This window comes from Loxodonta africana, chromosome 22, assembly GCF_030014295.1.
Source record: "Loxodonta africana isolate mLoxAfr1 chromosome 22, mLoxAfr1.hap2, whole genome shotgun sequence".
Taxonomy (NCBI): domain Eukaryota; kingdom Metazoa; phylum Chordata; class Mammalia; order Proboscidea; family Elephantidae; genus Loxodonta; species Loxodonta africana.
The window spans coordinates 25,318,810-25,337,275 of NC_087363.1; the positions used below are offsets into that span (position 1 = coordinate 25,318,810).

The window sequence follows — 18,466 nt, forward strand, 5'->3', positions numbered from 1 at the left end:
TCCACATGAAGTTGGAGATTAGTTTCTCCAATTTGTTGAAGAATGTTGGGATTTTGATTGAAATTGCATTATATTTTTAGATTACTTTGGGTAGTATTGACATTTTTACAGTGTTAAGTCTTCCAATTCATGAGCATGGAATGTTTTTTCCATTGTATAAGTCTTGTACGTCCCTAGTTAGATTTATTCTTAGGTATTTTATCCTTTGGGGGCCGTTGTAAATGGCATCATTTTCTTGATTTCCTTTTTGGAGTTCTCATTGTTGGTCTAGAGGAACCCAACCAATTTTTGTATGTTGATCTTGGACCCTACCTCTTTGTTGTACCTTATACTAGTTCCAGAAACTTTCTTGTGGAATCTCTGGGATTTTCTATTTATAGGATAACTTCATGTGTGAATAGGGATGGTTTTACTTCTTCCTTACCAATTTGGATACCCTTTATTTTCCTTTCTTGCCTTATTGCTCTGGCTAGGACTTTACAATATTGAGTAAGAGTGGTGATAATGGGCATCCTTGTCTCATTCCATTTCTCAAGAGTAATGCTTTCAATCTCTCTTTGTTGAGAATGATGTTGGCTGTTGGTTTTGCATATATACACTTAATTATGTTGAGGAATTTCCCTTCTATTCCTATTTTGCTCAGAGTTTTTATCAGGAAAGGTTGTTGGACTTTATCAAATGCCTTTTCCGTGTCTATTGAGATGATCATGTGATTCTTTTCTTTTTTTTTATTTATGTGGTGGATTACATTGATTGATTTTCTAATGTTGAGCCACTATGCATCCCTGGTATGGATCCCACTTGATCATGATGTATTATTTTTTTGATATGCTGTCGTATTCACTTGGCTAGAATTTTGTTTAGAATTTTTCTTCTGCGTTCATGAGGGATATTGGTTTGTAATTTTCTTTTTTTGTGGTGTTTTTGCCTGGATTTGGCATCAGGGTTATGCTGGAGTCATGAAATGAATTAGGGAGTTATTCTTTCCTTTTCTGTGCACTGGAATATGTTTGAGTAGAATTGGTGTCAGCTCTTCACTGAATGTTTGGTAGAACTTTCCAGTAAAGCCATCTGGGCCAGGGCTTTTTTGGTGGGAGTTCTTTTTTTTTTTAATGACATCTTGGATTTTTTTCTTTTGTTGTGGGTTTGTTTAGATTTTCTACCTCTATTTATTTTAGTCTAGGTAGGTAGTATGTTTCTAGAAATTTTTCTACTTTCAGGTTTTCAAATTTGGTGGAGTACAATTTTTCATAATATTCTGTTGTTATTTATCTTGGTTGGTTTCTGTTGTAATGTTGCCCATTTCATTTCTTTTTTTGGTTATTTGCTTCTCATTTTTTTCCTTTGTCAGTTTGGCCAGTCATTTGCCAATTTTATCAATTCTTTCAAAGAAACAAGTTCTAGTTTTATTGATTCTTTCTATTGTTTTTCTGTTTTATTTATTTCTGCTCTGATCTTTATTATCTCCTTTATTCTGGTGTCTGTGGACTTCTTTTACTGTTTCTTTTCTGTTTGTTCAAGTTGTCAGGTTAAGCTATTGATTTAGACCTTTATTCTTTTTTGATGTATGCATTTATTGCTAGAAATTTTCCTCGGAGCACTGCTTTTACTGTGTCCCAGAGGTTTTGGTATATGATGTCTTCTTTCTCATTTAAGAATTTTTTAATTTCTTCTGTGATCCAGCAGTTTTTAATGTGTTATTCAGTTTCTTTGTATTTAATTTTTTTCCTTACTCTTTCTGTTACTGATTTCTAATTTTATAGTGTTAGGATCAGAGAAGATGCTTTGTATTATTTTGATGTTTTTTAATTTATTGAATCTCGCTTCGTGGTCTAGAATATGGTCTATTCTGGAGAATGATCCATGTGCATTGGAGAAGAATGTGTACTGTGCTGCCGTTGAGTGATGTGCTCTGTGTGTTTATGAGCTCAAGTTGGTTGATTGTGTTATTTAGATCTTCTGTATCTTCATTGAGTTTCTTTCTAGTTCTGTTTGTCATCAATGTTAAAGTCTACTACTATTGCGAAACTCCCTTATTTCTCTTTTCAGTTCTGTTCAACTTTGTTTATGTACTTTAGAGTTCTGTCATTGGGTACATAAAAATTTACTATTGTTATTCTTCTTGGTGAATTGATCCTCTAATGATTATGTAATATCCTTCTTTGTCTCTTATTATGGATTTTGACTTAAAATTTATTTTATTTGAAATTATTATTGCTACTCCTGCTCTCTTATGGTTACCGTTCGCTTGATACATTTTTCCATCCTTTGATTTTTAACTTATTTATGTCTTTGTGTCTAAGGTGTGTCTCTTGTAGAGGCAACACATTAATGGGTTTTTTTTTCTTAATCCATTCTGCCACTCTCTCACTCTTGACCAGTGCATTTAATCCATTCACATTCAGTGTGATTGACACTGGTAGAAATTCATTGCTGTCATTTTGCTATACTTTTTAAAAAATGGTTCCTTTGTTCCTCTTAATTTTCTGTGCTGAGTTCTTTTTGTAAATGGATTTTCTCTTCCTATCATTTGTTGTTATTTTTATTGAACCTTTTGATTTTCTTCTTCATTTTGGTGAGTAAATTTATTAATTTTCTTTGTGGTTACCCTGAAGTTTATCTTTATCCTCTTAAATTTAAAACAGTTTGTTATATTTTAGAATTGCCTTGACATCCTCTTCATATGGAAGTTCTATAACTATACCTTTTATTCCCCCTTTTTGTTTTGAAGTTGTCATCATTTACAGCTTACCACCTCTGGTTCCCTGTAGTCAGTTTTGTAGCTTTATTTTGCCTTTGTGAAATCTTTACCTGGTTTGGTATCTGGGTGATTCTGTCATGTGTCTTTATCTCAGGTTGTTGTCTGATGTTGTTGGTTCTCTGTCCGAAGGACTCGCTTTAATATTTCTTGTAAGGCTGATCTGGATTTTACAAATACCCTTATTTGTAAAATTTCTGCTTTTCTGGGAATGCCTTAGTTTTACCATTACTTTTGAAAGACAGTTTTGCTGCATATGTGATTCTTGGTTTGCAGTTCTTTTCTTTCAGGATTTTATATATGTCATCCCATTGCGTTCTTGCCTGTATGGTTTCTGATGAGAAATCAGTGCTTAGTCTTATTGTTGCCCCTTTGGAAGTGATAGTTCATTTTTCCCGAGTCGCTTTCAGGATTTTTTTGTTTTTTGTTTTGGAAAGTTTGATTATGATATGTCTTAGTGAATTTCTTCTGGAGTTTATCCTGTATGGGGTTTGTTGGGCTTCTTGGATGGAAGCCTTCTCATCTTTCATGATATTTGGGGACTTTTCTGCCAATATATCTTCAAAAATTCACTCTCTACATTTTTTTTCCTCCTCCTCTTCTGGAATTCCTATTACATGTAAATTATTCGTCTTGATGGTATCCCATCCATATAATTCTTAGGGTTTCTTCATTCTTTTCTCTGATCCTCAAACAAATTAGTATCAAGGGATTTGTCCTCTATTTTACTGATTCTTTCATCCATTGATTTAATTCTACTTTTGTGTCCTTCCATTGTGTTATCTATTTCTGATATTTTATTGTTAATCTTTTGAACTTCTAGTTGTTATTTTTGTATGGTTTCTCATTGTCTACTGAGTCTGTCATTTTGTTCTGGTATTGTTTTCCTGAATTATTCTAGGGTTTTTTTCTGTGTTTTCTTTGATCTCTTTGAGGATCCTAAATTTAAGTCTTTTGAATTCCTTCTCAGGTAGTTCTATTATCAGTTCTTCCTCAGGAAGGTTCTCTTTCTCTTTATTTTGATCATTTGAGCCATCTTATTCTGTTTGATTCATTTGATTCATTATTGTCTGTTGTCTCTGAGGCATTAAGGTGTTATTTTATTTGTTCATATATTTATTGATTGTATAATATGTTTGTTTTGTCCTAATTTTTTTTTTATTTGATATATCAGGGTGGACATCCTTCACTGATCACCAGTCTAGCAGCACAAAGTGCTTACCATCTGTTGCTGAATAGGTGGGGTGGCAGTGGAGAGTGGGTGATGGACAGTGAGTGTGTGCTGCCACCACTATTCATCAGTCCAATGGTGCGGGAGTGTGTGCTGCTGCTCGCTGGATGGGCAGGGTGGTGGTGGTGGGGTTGATGGGTGTGGTGGGCATGTACCACTGCTGATCGTCTGTCCAGCAGCAGGGTAGTGCATGCTGCTGCATGTCAGGTGGGCTGGGTGGTGGGTGTGATGGGTGGGGTGGGCGCATGCTGCTTCCGCTCATCGCTTGTCGGGTTTGGTGATGCAGCAGTGCAGGCTGCCATTCCCTGGGTGTGTGGGGTAGCAGTTGGGGGGTGACAGGTGGGGCAGTCACGCGCTGCTGTTGTTTGTTGGTCTAGCCATGCAGGAGCGTGTACTGCCACTCACCAGGTGGGCAGGGCAGCTGGGGGGTGGTGGACTTGGTGGATGTGTGTTGCTGGTTGTGGACGGGGCAGGACTCTGTAGGTGGGTGGGGTGGCAGAGATGGGTGAGGCTCATGCCGCTGGTCACAAGGAGGGTGGCAGTGGGAGAAGCATGCTTCTCTGGTCACCTGTATAGTAATTCTTGATTTGAAAATATATATTATCAAACCAGTTTTAAAAAATAACTTTAGAGAGGGAAGGGAGAAAGAAATGTTCCTCCTTAGTCCCTTCTCCTTTTTAAGGGTTTAATCGGTATTCATTATTGAATTCTGTAGACTTTCTCAAGCCTTATCAAAGGAACAGCACTGTTTTTCCTGTGGGTGTGATGTCCATGGTAACTAACACTTCTGTCTCTCTTGCATGAGCCTTGACTTCCTCTTACAGTCTTACTGGTATTCATTATGTTTTCTACAGCTTGCTGTTTATGCTATGGTTGCTACGTTTTTGTTTTTGTTTTTATTAATATGATATTGTGGCATTTGTATTTGTGAATGAAGATGACCTATAATGAGTATGAGGGTGTATGTGAAAAGGAGTCCTGGTGGCACAGTGGTTAAGTACTTGGGTGCTATCCAAAACGTCAGCAGTTCAAATCCACCAGCTGCTGCACAGGAGAGAGATGTAGCTGTCTGCTTCTGTAAAGATTTACAGCCTTGGAAACCCTATGGAGGCAGTTCTGCCCTGTCCTAATGGTTCCTATGAGTCAGAATCGACTCGACAGCAACAGGTTTGCGTATGATACTGGTTAGGTTTGACGTTTGTGATAATAAATGCCTCATAAACCAGGTTGAGGGACTTGCTATCTTTTATGTGTTTTGAAATTCTTTATGCTTTTTATTCCAAACTAGTACGTGTATTGGTCAAGGCCAGGTAAGTTTTGGGGAGTAATTTAAAAATTTTTCTTCATTATTGGTCTGTATTTATGTTTACTTTTTTTGGTTATATCAGTTTTAGTGCTGTTTATTTCTTTTTTAAAAAAAATTTATTGTTCACAAAACAATATGTGTGTTAATAATTTAATGAGAAACTAATTTGCTCTCTAAACTTTCACCTAAAGCACAATAAAAAAAAAAAAGAGAAAAAAAATTTCGTGTGGATTTTAGGTGAAAGTTTAGAGAGCAAATTAGTTTTTCATTCAAAAATTTATACACAAATTGTTTTGTGACATTTGTTGCAACCCTACAATGTCTCAGCACTCTCTCTCTTTTCCTTTCCACCCTTAGTGCTGTTTATTTCTGAAATTGTTATCCAATCTGTTTTCATTAAAAATATTTGCAAATCATATATGCGATAAGAGACTTGTATCCAGGACATATAATGAATTCTTACAACCCTATAGTAAAAGACAAATAACCCAGTTAAAAAATGGGCTAAAGATTTGAATAGATATTTCACCAAAACAGACATGGGAATGGCCAGTAAGCGTATGAAAAGATGCTCAACATCATTAGTCGTTAGGGAAATACAAATTAAAACTAAAACGAGCTACCACTACATAACCACTCAAATGGCTATATCAAAAAGACAGACAATAACAAGTGTTGACAAGGATATGGAGAAATTGGAACCCTCATATATTACTGGCGGGAATGTAAAATGTTGTAGCCACTTTGAAAACAGTTTGGGAGTTTCTTAAAATATCAAGCGTAGATTTGCCATATGACCAACAATTTTACCCTTAGATATCTACCCAAGAGAAGTAAAAACATATGTTCACACAAACATTTTTATGTGGCTGTTTATAGCAGCATTATTTGTAATACGGAAACCACCTGCAGTGCAGTGAATTACTTAATATGGCCCTTTTTTTTTAGCCATAGTCTTTGTGACTCCCATGCAATTATTGGGTGAGCCTATGAAAATAAAGTGCTTGTGGCCCACCAAGGTGATTGGACAGCTTGCTGCTAATGCAAATAAGGTACATGGAACCCTTGTGGGGGTGGTACCATGCAGAAATGTGTATGGAGCCCTAATGAGGGAATTGGTCAGTTTTTCCATCCCACTAGGCTTAAAGGGAGACATGGAGAGAGAAAGGAGCTGTAACACGGAAGATAGTGAGAGACAGTGGCATAGCAGTAGCAAGAGCAATAGTGATGCGAGACAGCAGGAACCAAGAGACCAGTGTGAGACCGCTATGCTGGGGTTTGTTGACCGACAGAGCTAAGAGCTGTAACACTTGGCTGAGAAGGCTCAAGCAGGGCCCGACGGCAGAGGGTAAGAAGAAGCGGTCCTGAGTTGTTCCTGTTACTTCTGCGTCGTTCCTGATCCCGAGTTGTACTCTGTTACTTCCCTAATAAACCACTTAACTGTTAGTTTGGTTCATCAGTTTTATGAGATGGTGCAGTGAATTACGGAACCCAAAGACCGGAGGGAGAGCACTGGAGGGAGGGGTAGTAGTTGATGTTAGATATGATGGAGCGGGACTGCAGTTTGGAAAAGTGGGACATTTGGGATAGCTTTAATCTCCACCTCAGGAACCAGCTTTGTGTGGGTGGGAGATGAATAACTGCTTTTATAGCTGATTCCTATAAAAGCAGTTATTCATCTACCACCCAAATGTCCACCGACTGATAAATAGATACACAAAATGTAGTCTATCCATATAATGGAATATTATTCAGCTTTAAAAAAGGAATGGACTACTGATACATAATAAAACATGAGTAAGCCTCAAAAAATCATGCGAAAAAATCATCTATTGTATGATTTCATTGATATGAAATGTTCAGAAAAAGAAAAATCTATGGGGACAGGTCCAAAGTTAGTAGGTGGGCATGGGAATGGAAATGACTACGCTAAGTTTCATTTGGGGGTGATGAAAATGCTCTAAAATTAGGTTGAGGTGATGGTTGCACTATACATTTATTAAAAATCGCTGAACTGCACACTTAAAACAGGTGAATTTTATGGTATTTCAGTTATACTCATCAGAGTTAGGATCCTGATTCTACCATTTACCAGCTAAAATGTTACCTACTACAGCAGCTCTGCTATGGTAACAGACAGTCAGCTTAAAACAACAAACATATTCTTCATTCACATTCTATATTGGGGGCTATGAGTCATTTAAGGAGGCTGGTGGTACAATGGTTAAGCACTCGACTACTAACCATAAGGTCGATAGTTTGAACCCGCCAGCCACTCTGCCGGAGAAAAGACCTGGTGATCTGCTCCTATAAATATTACAGCCTAGGAAACCCTATGGGACAGTTCTACTTTGTCTTACGGGATCGCTATGAGTCAGAATCAACTTGACAGCACACAACAACAACAAAATGGGTTACTTGCTACATACAGTTCTGCTCTACATGGCTTCTCACCCGGGACCCAGGTGGGAGAGTCAAAGGCAGGAGCAAGAGGCTCATTCGCACAAGCAGTGACCCTTAAAGCTTCGGTCAGATGTGGTGTAGGTCATGTTTGCTCATACTGCATTGGCCAAAGCAAGATACATGGCCAAGGCTGACAATGGAGCTGACGTGTGTTATGTACGAACTACTGATAGGAAAGGGAACCATGAAATAATTGACTAAAGTGACCTTACTCAAGTTACTTAACCTCTGTAGCCCTCAGTTTCCTCGTCTACAAAATGGGGAGATAATAGAGCCTATTTCATGGGGTTTATAGGTTGTTGTCAGGATCAAATAAGTGACAACATGTAAAGTAGGCCTGGTACAAGGTGTGTGCTATTTCGGCAGTTGCTGCTACTGTTGTTATCTCTTTCCTCCCCTATCTGACAAATTCTTACTCACTGTACAAGGCCCTATTCAAACAGCACCCTCTTCGTGATTCCTGCTGTTTGGTTTCCTGCTAACTGCCTGCTCCCCATAGCACTTGGAAACTTTGAGGGCTCTGGGATTGGCAGATCAGCATTCTCCACCCCCCGCCCCCCCATTTGAGGCATTTTATTGGTATGTATGTATTACATCTCTAGAAAAAGAATCCCATGATTCTCCCTCCTGTGTATTTTCATCTCGCTTCCTTCTGGTCCATGATACTAACAGAGGTTGTCAGTACTGATGGGATGAACGCAGGTTATTCTGCCACTTCTCTTGGTCTTTAAGTTGCACATCAAACCTGGGGTTGATCACTCCACACTTATTTAACCTGCCTGTGAGGTTCACAATAACTTTCCCAGCTCTGTGATCATCAGTGATTTCACACTTGCCAATGTAACCCTGCTTCATCACCACAGAAACCAAATAATGACTTTGGAGCATGGCCTAATAAGAACCTGGTGTTTGCCTCTCTTCTCGACATTGTGATGCTCTTGAGAGTGTTGGCCAGGATGTTCCATTACGGCAGCCTGGAAAGAGCTGGCAGATCAACATTTGATGGTGCCTCTGCCATTTAGTTGCGGCGTGAGCTTAGGTAAGTTGTTAAAGCACTGTATGCTTCCATTTTGACGTTCATAAAATGGGGTTTATCTTCCCTGCTTCATAAGACCATCGTGAGGATTATGTGAGATAATACATTATAAAGCCCATCTCTGGCAAGGACCCCACAATCTATAAGTGGTCATTATTATCATCTATTATTATGAACTTACCATATGACCTTCTCATAATCCTTGTATTACCCGTGAAGTTTTGTTAAAGGATTGTATTAAGACAGTTAGCTTCTCTAGTGCAGGGAATTAACGTATTATATCTCTGATCTCTGACACGTGGTAGGGACTTGATAAGCAACAAATGCATGGAATGACTATCAATGTAATTTTGAGTTTTTTTCCCCCCAAAAACACACAGCAGTTGGTGTTCTTGGTTGCATCTTGGAGTTGAGGAAATTGAAGTTCCATGAAGTAAATTCCCCAGGCTACAAGATGCTGCTGTGTGTCAGAACCAGAATTCCAATTTAAGGAGTCTGGCCCTAAAGCTGCCGTTTCCATCTTATCACGTTGTCAACCGCTATCAGTAACACTTAACTCATAGTGAGCGCGACCCTTAGCGCAAACAACTGCAAAGACAGTAGACCTGTACCGTTATGAAACACCCTTCTTTGTGTCCTTGGCAGACTGAGGCAGCTGGGCAGTGGCTGGAGCCTTGTGTCCTGCGTGCCAGACTCAGGGCTCCCTGCTCAGATCTCAGAGGGACTTTGGATACATCTCCTGTCCAGAGGAAGGTTTCTTTATACTCAATCCATGTTTTTCAAGATTGTCATTAGGATTCATTGAGATCAGGTTTGAGAATTGGTCCAGGGTGGAAGCTCAAATACTGGAGATTTTTATCACTTCTTGATGATCTCTAAGCTCCATTTAGTTTTTTTTAATTTCTGAATTTACCATTCCTGGGGGTGCAATCTGAAGGTTGAATTTTGGCTAGTTAGGACTAGGAGGAGCCCTGGTGGCATAGTGGTTAAGAGCTTGGCTGCTAACCAAAAGGCTAGCAGTTTGAATCTGCCACCCTCTCCTTGGAAACCCAATGGGGCAGCGGGATTCTGTCCTATAGGGTTATTATGAGTCAGAATCAACTTGACAGCAACGGGATTTTGGGTATGATTAGAAGGAACTGTTCTGCATGAATTATTATATGTCACAAATAAAATCAGGTATCTGCAACTTATCTGGGAATACATCAAAAATAAGATAGATTGATGGTTGGATCATTGTTGGGTGCCACTGAGTCAGGTCCAGCTCATGGCAACTGTGTACACAACCGAATGAAATGTTGTCAGGTCCTGTACCGTCTGTGACCACTGTGTATTTGGAGTGTCTTCCAACCTAGGGGATTCATCTTTCAGCAGTTGGGATCTCTAGGGTTTTCATTGCCTAATTCTCAGAAGCAGATCACCGGACCTTTCTTCTTAGTCTATCTTAATCCGGAAAACCTGTCCACCATGGGTGACCCTGCTGGTATTTGAAATACTGGTGGCATAACTTCCACCATCACAGCAACACACAAGCTATGACAGTAGGACAAACTGACAGACGGATGGTGGGATGGATGGATATCAGGAAAGATTTTTAAATAGACATGAGGTAAAGCAAAACATTAACAGATGAAGAATCTAGGGTATATGGGTGTTCACTGGATGAGTCAACTTTTCTGTATTTTTTCATAATAAGATGTTGGGGAGATGCCCCCAAATCCTAGCCACTTCATTCAATCCCTTGGGCTGGTGGGGGCATTCTGCAGCAAATTTACCAGGTGCCCACTGAGCCTTCACCTCTCCCAGAGGCTCCACAGGGCCTTTGGAGGGGCTCCTTGTACAGCGGAGGCTTCTTCACCGTGCTCCAAGGCATAGAGGTGCTTCGCTAAGTGTGCCTCAGTTTTGGAGGAAAGTATCCAGACCCTGCTGAGGGTCAGTCCCCCTGCAAACACATGTTTGTTGCGGAGAGCGCAGTGAGTAAGAGGAGTGATGACAGTTCCTAAAAGCCATTTATCTGGCTAAGTACCCCTCTTGAGGGTGGTTAAAAGACTCCTGGCCCTCTCTGGAGGGATGACTTTGGTCTAGTGGGCCTGGGTTTGGACTCAGGAAGACTCTGATTTAATTTTAAATAACTCCAAAGTGATTCTACCCTGAGGCAAGTTTGGAACCCTATTCTTTTCCGGAACATGGCAGTAAAAGAAAGGGGATGGAGGGTCATGGTAGGTTTAATCTTTCATGCCCGAGTTTTCTGAGGGGACAGATTATGAGAGATCAGACCTGGAGAGAGTGACATGAGGCTGGGTAAAGGGTGCAGGTAAGGCCCCCCATACTGCTCTTATTGCCTTATCTCTAATTTTAAAATAATTAGTAAGTAAAAAGAATTCTTTCTTTATAGAATGAAATCCACACTTTAAGAGCCAACCCTGGGTGCATGGCATAATCCTAAAAGTCACTTTGGATCAAAGCCGATGGTCCCCATACTTTCACTGTGACAACAGTGTGGTGGGTAGGGAGACAGAGAGGGAGGCAAGGCCTTGACGACCTTGGAGGGATAGTCTGGAGTCTGGTGGGAAGGAAGTTGAAGAAGAGGGCATGCTTGTTTAAAGAAGGCCTAGGAGGGGAGAGAGGGATGGGGTGGCCAGAAAGGTCACCCCTAATTGCCTCTTTGTATTGTGGCTATATAGCTGCACTTTTTGCAACCCCAACATTGGCGCCTTCGACAGCAGGAACAGGGTCTGCTTTATCCTTGTAGCCCCAGGGTGGGAGCGGGTGAAGTGAGTGGCCCAGTGTGCCCAAGAGTGCAGGGTGGGGCAGGGTAACCACTGATACTTGGAGACCTGGGTTGCACGAGGGCAGTGGCTGGTGTGAGCAAGGTATCCCCACTCGGGTAGGCCACAGACAAATGCAATGGGGTGAGTCCCCAGCTTGCAGGCGGAGCCTCCCCTTATGAGACTGGGGTAACAGCTAAGCCTACTAGGCCTACTGTAGTCTAATGAGAGGCGGCATGCAAAGTACTCAGTTCTGCATCTAACAGGGTAAACAACGGGCGCAGCTATTGCTGTAACAACAAATACACCGTCCATGTAGAAAATAGCTGAATGCGGATCAGCAAATGGAAAAAGAACCAAACACCCGAACTCCCCCACCCAGAGGTAACCACTGACAATACATCAATGTGTATCACCCAAGACCGTTCTCCTTGCATGTTTTGAACAAAAATGTGATCATACTCTACAGCTTGTTATGGAGTTTCTTTCAAGGACACCTTACAACGACAATGAAACTTATCTTTTTAAAGACTGTAGGGAATCCGTTTCTGGACATAATTTTTTTGACCCAACCACATTTGTTGTGTATCTCGGCTGCTTCTAATTTTTTGCTGGTACTGGAAAGAGTGCACGCGCGTATTGTGCATGTTTTTGATAATTCTCCCGATATATGTTGCCAAAAGCTCTCCTCTGGTCTTCTGGGCCGTATTCAAACCTCACGCCCCGCCGGGCTACCGACACGCACCTGTACTTCCCTCGAGACAAGCAGCAGAAATCCGCCATTGGGCCAGCCCGAGCCGCGGGCGGGGCGGGGCTGACGTCGGACGACGCATGCGCACGCCGCTGGGAGCACGTGCGCAGGGCGGCCCGGGCGGGAGGGGAAAGGTAGGGGGTGAGAGGTGAGGGGGCGGGAGCTGCAAGGGCGCCGGGCGGCCGCGAGAGAGAGGACGGGCGCCACGCACCGGACCGCGGGCCGGGAGCGCGCACGCCGCGCCGCGATCCCGCCGCCGCCGCCGCCGTCGCCGCCGCCGCCCGGGAGCCGCGGCTGCCACAGGTACCTCCGCGCATGCCCCCACGGTACCTGCCCGCGGGCCGGCTCGGGCCTCCCGCCGCGCGCGAACTCTGGAGGTCGGGGTTCGGGGCAGGCAGGGAATGGGCGCGCGGGCGTGGGCGCTGTCCAGCAGCCGCGCGGGCCGGGCCCGGAGAGGGGACAGGGCCGCTGCGTCCCTACCCCCACCCCTGCCGCACCCCCGCCCTGGCTGAGCTCTGCGTCTGAGCACTCCCACTCATCCCGGTCCGGAGTGACCACCGCCGGGCGAGGGTCAGCGCCGTAGCGTCTCCTGGACCCGTCTCCTCCCCCCGGCCCCCGGGCAGCCTTCGGTTCCAGGACCTGCCTTGGGGCTCTGGGTTTCCTTGAGGGCGGGGGAGACCATGCGGTCCAGTCTCCTGCCTGTTTTGGAGGGGCTGATTGAGAGGCAACATGTAGCTCCTTTGCCGGGTTTTGCTTGGTTTTCAGTGTTGTGCGTTTTGCATAAACCTGGTTTGCTCACCAATTTTGTCTCTGTTTACTTCTCGGTGGGTTTATGACCTCGGTATATCAGACGGGATTGTAATGTCACGATAGTGCTGGTTGCAGGGAGTCTTGGATCTAGACTGCGAATCGCAGAAAGTTGTGCAGATGGAAATGTTGGGTGAAGAGAGCAGTGAGTCTGGGGGGGCTCTGGCAGGAGTCTCCCCTTATCCCAGCCACTTACTGCCCCAACTTCTGTGGTGACAGTCAGCTGGATGATTAAACATCCTGGGGGGTAATAATTTTTGGGAAGAGAAAATAGAAGAGGCTTTTTAAAATGTTACCTTTGTGTTTCTTTTATCTGACCAAATGTTTTGCAGAGTCTAATTACGCAGCGTCCTTATTGATTTGCTGCCATCTGGGAGTACTGTGCCAAGGATTGAAGCTTTTGTTAGGCAGTCAGGTTCAAGGATGTCCAACTAGTGATATATACATTTCAGGTGTTCCTGAGTGATGCCTCATGAAAGACCTGTGTCTATTATGTTTATATTGTTTAGGTTTTAGGTGCTTTACACATTTGCAGACTTTCCACTTGGGCACATGATGTTGAAACACCATAAATGTAAATACTTCCATATGTATTGTTTTGGTCATAAATTGAAATAATTGGTTCTCATTTGTGAACTGATCCGGTATTTATGAGTGCTCTTTTTTCTTTCGCTATTTTTTTTTTTATTTTAGCAAAAACCACACCCTCTAGAGGCCTCCATGTACTTTATAATCACAGGTTTATGGCTCCCTGCCTCATTGTTTAGGTTAGTTTTCTGTCCTGAGTTGGATAAAGAGTCTGCTGGTTTGAGGCATAAAGATTGTGACTTGTTTGCAGTCGTTGATGAGCAAGTAAAGTGTTCACTTGGGCAAGGATCTGTGTCTCTGGACCTCAGTACACATGCGTATTACCAGTTAGTGATAGACTTTAGGGGTGCTCATTCCCCCAGTATCTGACCATGCACATGAACATGGTCCAGTGGCCTTTTGGTCCGGTGCTATTTGCTTACCCTCACCATTGGTGACCATTTGCTGGCCACAAGTTGGTTTTACCGGCTTAGACAGGCACTTCATATATGGTTTGTGTTAGCATTCCTAGTGAATGATAGGACTTACCCTCATAAAGAAACTGGGCTCCAAGGTGGATCAGAGCTTCAATCTAGGCCTGCCTAACTCCACCACCTGTGCTACTTTTACTTCCACTCTAACTTGCCACCTTCCTGAATTGGAAGATGAAACAAGGTCCAGGTGAACTTCTTTTACCACCTAAAGTGATAATAATTCTGGGTAGTATGTGTTGAGTGCTTGCACTCCTAGGTACTTGGCTAGGTGCTCTGCTGTTAGCTTATCTCAGTTAATTCTTAAAATAACTGTGGTGCAGTGAATTACTTATGGCCTTTCTAGCCATAGTCTTTGTGACCCCCAGACAGTGATTGGGTGGGATTATGCAAATAAGGTACATGGCACCCGTGTGGGGGTGAGGCCATGCAAATAAGTTGTATGGATCCCTAACGAGGGGATTGGTCAACTTTGCCATCCTGCTAGGCTTAAAATGAGCCATTCTAGAGGCAGGGTGAGGGGACCTCACTACCCCCAAAAAGAAGAGCTGGGAGTACTGAGGACCTCCTAGACCCAGGAGACAGAGAAAGAAGGAGATCTGTAACACTGGAGATGGTGAGAAGCAGCCGCAAAGAAATGGAACGAGAGAGAGCTGAACACCTTCAGTGCTGAGGTTTACTGACAGAGTGGGGTGCCTCTGGGCACTTACTGGCAGAGCTAGGTTCCCAGACCCACAGAGCAAGAGGGAGCTGAGTGTCTTCAGGCTAAGGCTTACTGGCAGAGTGAGGTGCCTCTGGGCACTTACTGGTGGAGCTAAAGAGCATTGTAACACTTGCCTAAGTAGGACAGAGGGCAGGCCAAGAAGCTGTCCTGATCAGAGAGCTGTATCCTGAGTGCTTCCTAATCCTGAGTTGTAACCTGTTACTTCCCTAATAAACTCCATAACTGTGAGTGTGGTTTGTGAATTATGTGTGGCCGTTGCAATGAATTCTTGAACCCAGCAGAGAAGTAGTGCTATGGGAGGGATGGTGTGTCGGAACTGGTAAAAAGGTTGGAGGGTGGAGATGTGTCTGACCTCTGCCTCATAGGTATCAGCCTTGAGCTGATGATGCTGAATAATTCTCTTCCCCGCTGTGAAGTTAGAGGAGGAGGTCTGATGCTGCCACCACGCCATTTTCACAGTTGGCGCCGTTTGTTTTACAGCAATCAGGTGAGAGGACCCTGTTCTCGTCTTCTTTACAGATAAGTTTTAGAGACATTGACTCGCCCTGGGTTACATAGAAAGTAAGAGAACCTGGGCACAAACCCAGGTTTGTCTGGTAATGTAGGCCATGCCTTATACCATTCTCGCACCTGCTGGCTTTCCAGTCTTCCTCTGTTGCTCCATTGGCAGGTAAGGGGTAGAAGAAGGTAGCAGGGGCTGAGAGGAAGCCAGGGTCATAGACTTGAGTCAGAGACGGTGATTTGGCATCTGCATTTGACTGTCCACTTGAGGCACTGCCCTGAGAGTGCGCTTGGCCTGGGCATGCCACTCAGGGTTGCTGGGCCACACATGGGCTTTGCCAGTGGATCTCAGGGACAGAATATTCAGATGATCTTTGTTTATTTCAGCTTTATTTAATTTTTATTGTGTATTTCCTTATGTTTGCTATATATTATCACACAGGGCCCTGGTGGTGCAGGGGTTAAGAACTACAACAACTGCTCACGAAAAGGCCAGCAGTTCAAATCCACCAGCCACTCCTTGGAAACACCATGGGGCAGTTCTGCTCTGCCAGTAGGGTCGCTATGAGTCAGAATCAACTTGACGGCAGCTGGTTTGGGTTTTTTTTTTTCTTTTTTTTAAATGTGTTATCACAGTAGTACCCATACGTAGTATATATAAATGTATATGTGTTTGGGGTGTATATTTGAATTGGAGCCCTGGTGGCTCAGTGGTTAAGAGCTTGGGTGCTAACCAAAAGGTTGGGAGGTCCAATCCACTAGCCACTCCTTGGAAACCCTATGGGGCAGTTTTACTCTGTCCGGCAGCATCACTGTGAGTTGGAATTGACTCTATGGCAGTGGGTTTTTTTTTTGTTTTATACTCGAATTGTTTTTCTTGTTAGGTGTTCATGATGAGAAACGTTTGGAAATCACTAGTCTATTTGACATTCGTAAGTTTTTGAATGCATCAAATGTGCAAAGTGTGTGCTAACCACTGAGATCTTCATTCCTGAGCTGAAAGTCTAATAAAGTTCAGTGTAATTCCACATAATCAGAGGGAATGGTATTTTGTATTAATAACCAATTATAAATTTTTAAAACCACAGTTATGAATGTGAAAGAGGATCTGGTATTCCAGTAGGCTCTGATATGTCAAGTATAGCACCAGTCTTAAATTTCAAGTTGTGGTAACTGTGACAGCTACTTAGGTTAAACTAGAAGTAAAAATTTTATTGAACCTCCTCTATTTTAAACATGTTAATTTCAGTCAGAATCCAGGGAGAATAAAATAATATTTCATGCAGATATGTCCTTTGTAGTGGTTGTATTTGTGCCATTCCCCAACATTGGAGTGTTTTCAAATCATCTAAATGTTGAAGTTCCAAATACATTGATTCATTTTGTCACTTTTACAAATTAGCCTTGATTTCTTCCAATTCATGCCACTGCAGTTATTGACCAATTATCTCAAAATGAGCTGTTCCAGAATTCTACCTAATTTAAAGAATTTTAACATCTTCTGGTTTATCCTTCCACAGTTGAATAGTGTTTGTTTAGGAATGTGAATTTGAATAACAGAATGGGTTTTGAGCAAGAGATGTATTTTCCTGAATAGACAACCTGTTGCCGTCAAGTGAGTCGATTCTGATTTATAGCAGCTCTATGGAACTGAGTAGAACTGCGCCATGAGGTTTCCAAGGCTGTAATCTTCATGGCGGCAGAGTGCCACATCTTTCTCCTTTGGAGCGCTTGGTGGATTTGAACCTTTCAGTTAGCAGTGAGTGCTTTAATCACTGTACTACGAGAGCTCCTTCCTAACTAGACACGCTGTTGTTTACTTAGAGAAAACATCATTCCTCCATACCAGTGGTTCTCAAACTTTAATGTGAATGGAAACCATGGGGAGGGCTGTTTTAACCCACCACCTGAGTCACTGGTTCCTTAGGTCTGAGGTAGGCCCGGGGAATTTGAATTTCAGACAAGTTCCCAGGTGATGCTGCTCCTACTGGCCAGGGATGCACTTTGAGAGAAATAAATGCACCTGAATCTAGAGCACAAGGCAGGTCCTTACAGCAGGTTTCATGCTGAATGCCATCAGCGTTGTCAGTTTTTATAATAGTTTTGCCAAGTACATACTTGGTTCTAGTTTTTAGCCAGTTTTCTTATTACTTTTAGGTAATGTCATAATTAAAACTACTTTCTCAATTATAGTGTTATTGCTGTGTTTTTCCTTGCATATTTCTAAGTTTTCTGAGGGTTTAGAGTTCTTTTTTTCTTTTTTAATACAAATTGTCCTTGTTGAAGAAAAATTAATAGACAAGCACAAAAAACCCACACAAATTTAAATTGTTTGTAATTCCAGTGGTAACCGCTGGTAATGTTTTGGTGTCTATCCTGTCAGCCTCTTCTTTTGCGCTTTTTCTCTCTGGGTGATCGGATCATACTGCCTTGTATCCATTTTTTACTTTATATTGTCAGCATCTTTCCTAGTAAATAGCTATCCTATAACGTTTTTTTAAATGTAAAACCTAATTTATTTTTGTTTCCCACTAACTTCTCCTATAAGCAGCCTTGTCCAACCCAGCTTCCTAGGTTTGGCAGTGGGCTTGGTTTGCCTCTCAGAAGGCTGCACTTTCGCAGAGTGTCTGCCTGGCAGGGCCTCTCTCCTCTTCAGCACCCTAAATAGCTTCCTATTCCCACGATCTGCCCCAAGCTGGCCTGACCAGCCCTTCTTCCCCCTGACAGGCCACGTTCTTGCCTCATCATCTCCATGGAGTGGTTGGGTCGTTTATTTTGGGCCTGAGTTCTCATTGGGTTTGGTGTTTGTTTGTCACCCCCAGTGACAGTGACTGTTGGACACATCAAGACCTGCCTTTAGCAGGCAACAGAGAATGTTGCATTTTATTCTTGTCAGGGAGGATAAACTTGAATTCTCTACCTTTCGAAAGCCATCCTGAGCTCAACTAGGGGAAAGAACATCCGTGGAACTGCAGAGTCCCAAAAGGTGCTCCAGTGTACCTGTTTCAGACCCTCGGTGTTTTGTCTTTGGGTAAAGCTTGATCTTTATGAAGTGGCGTAAGT

The 18,466-nt window shown here is 42.6% G+C and overlaps 1 protein-coding gene across 5 annotated transcripts in view; it reads left to right on the plus strand.

Moving 5' to 3' along the window:
- Nucleotides 1–12,556: 12,556 nt before the first annotated feature.
- SCAP (SREBF chaperone) overlaps nt 12,557–18,466 on the plus strand; it is a 109,186-nt gene continuing 103,276 nt past the window's right edge. For all 5 annotated transcript variants that reach the window (XM_064274621.1, XM_064274622.1, XM_064274623.1 and 2 more), the window contains exon 1: nt 12,557–12,616. The gene's annotated coding sequence lies outside the window, so the exon portion shown is untranslated. The remainder of the gene's footprint in view (nt 12,617–18,466) is intronic.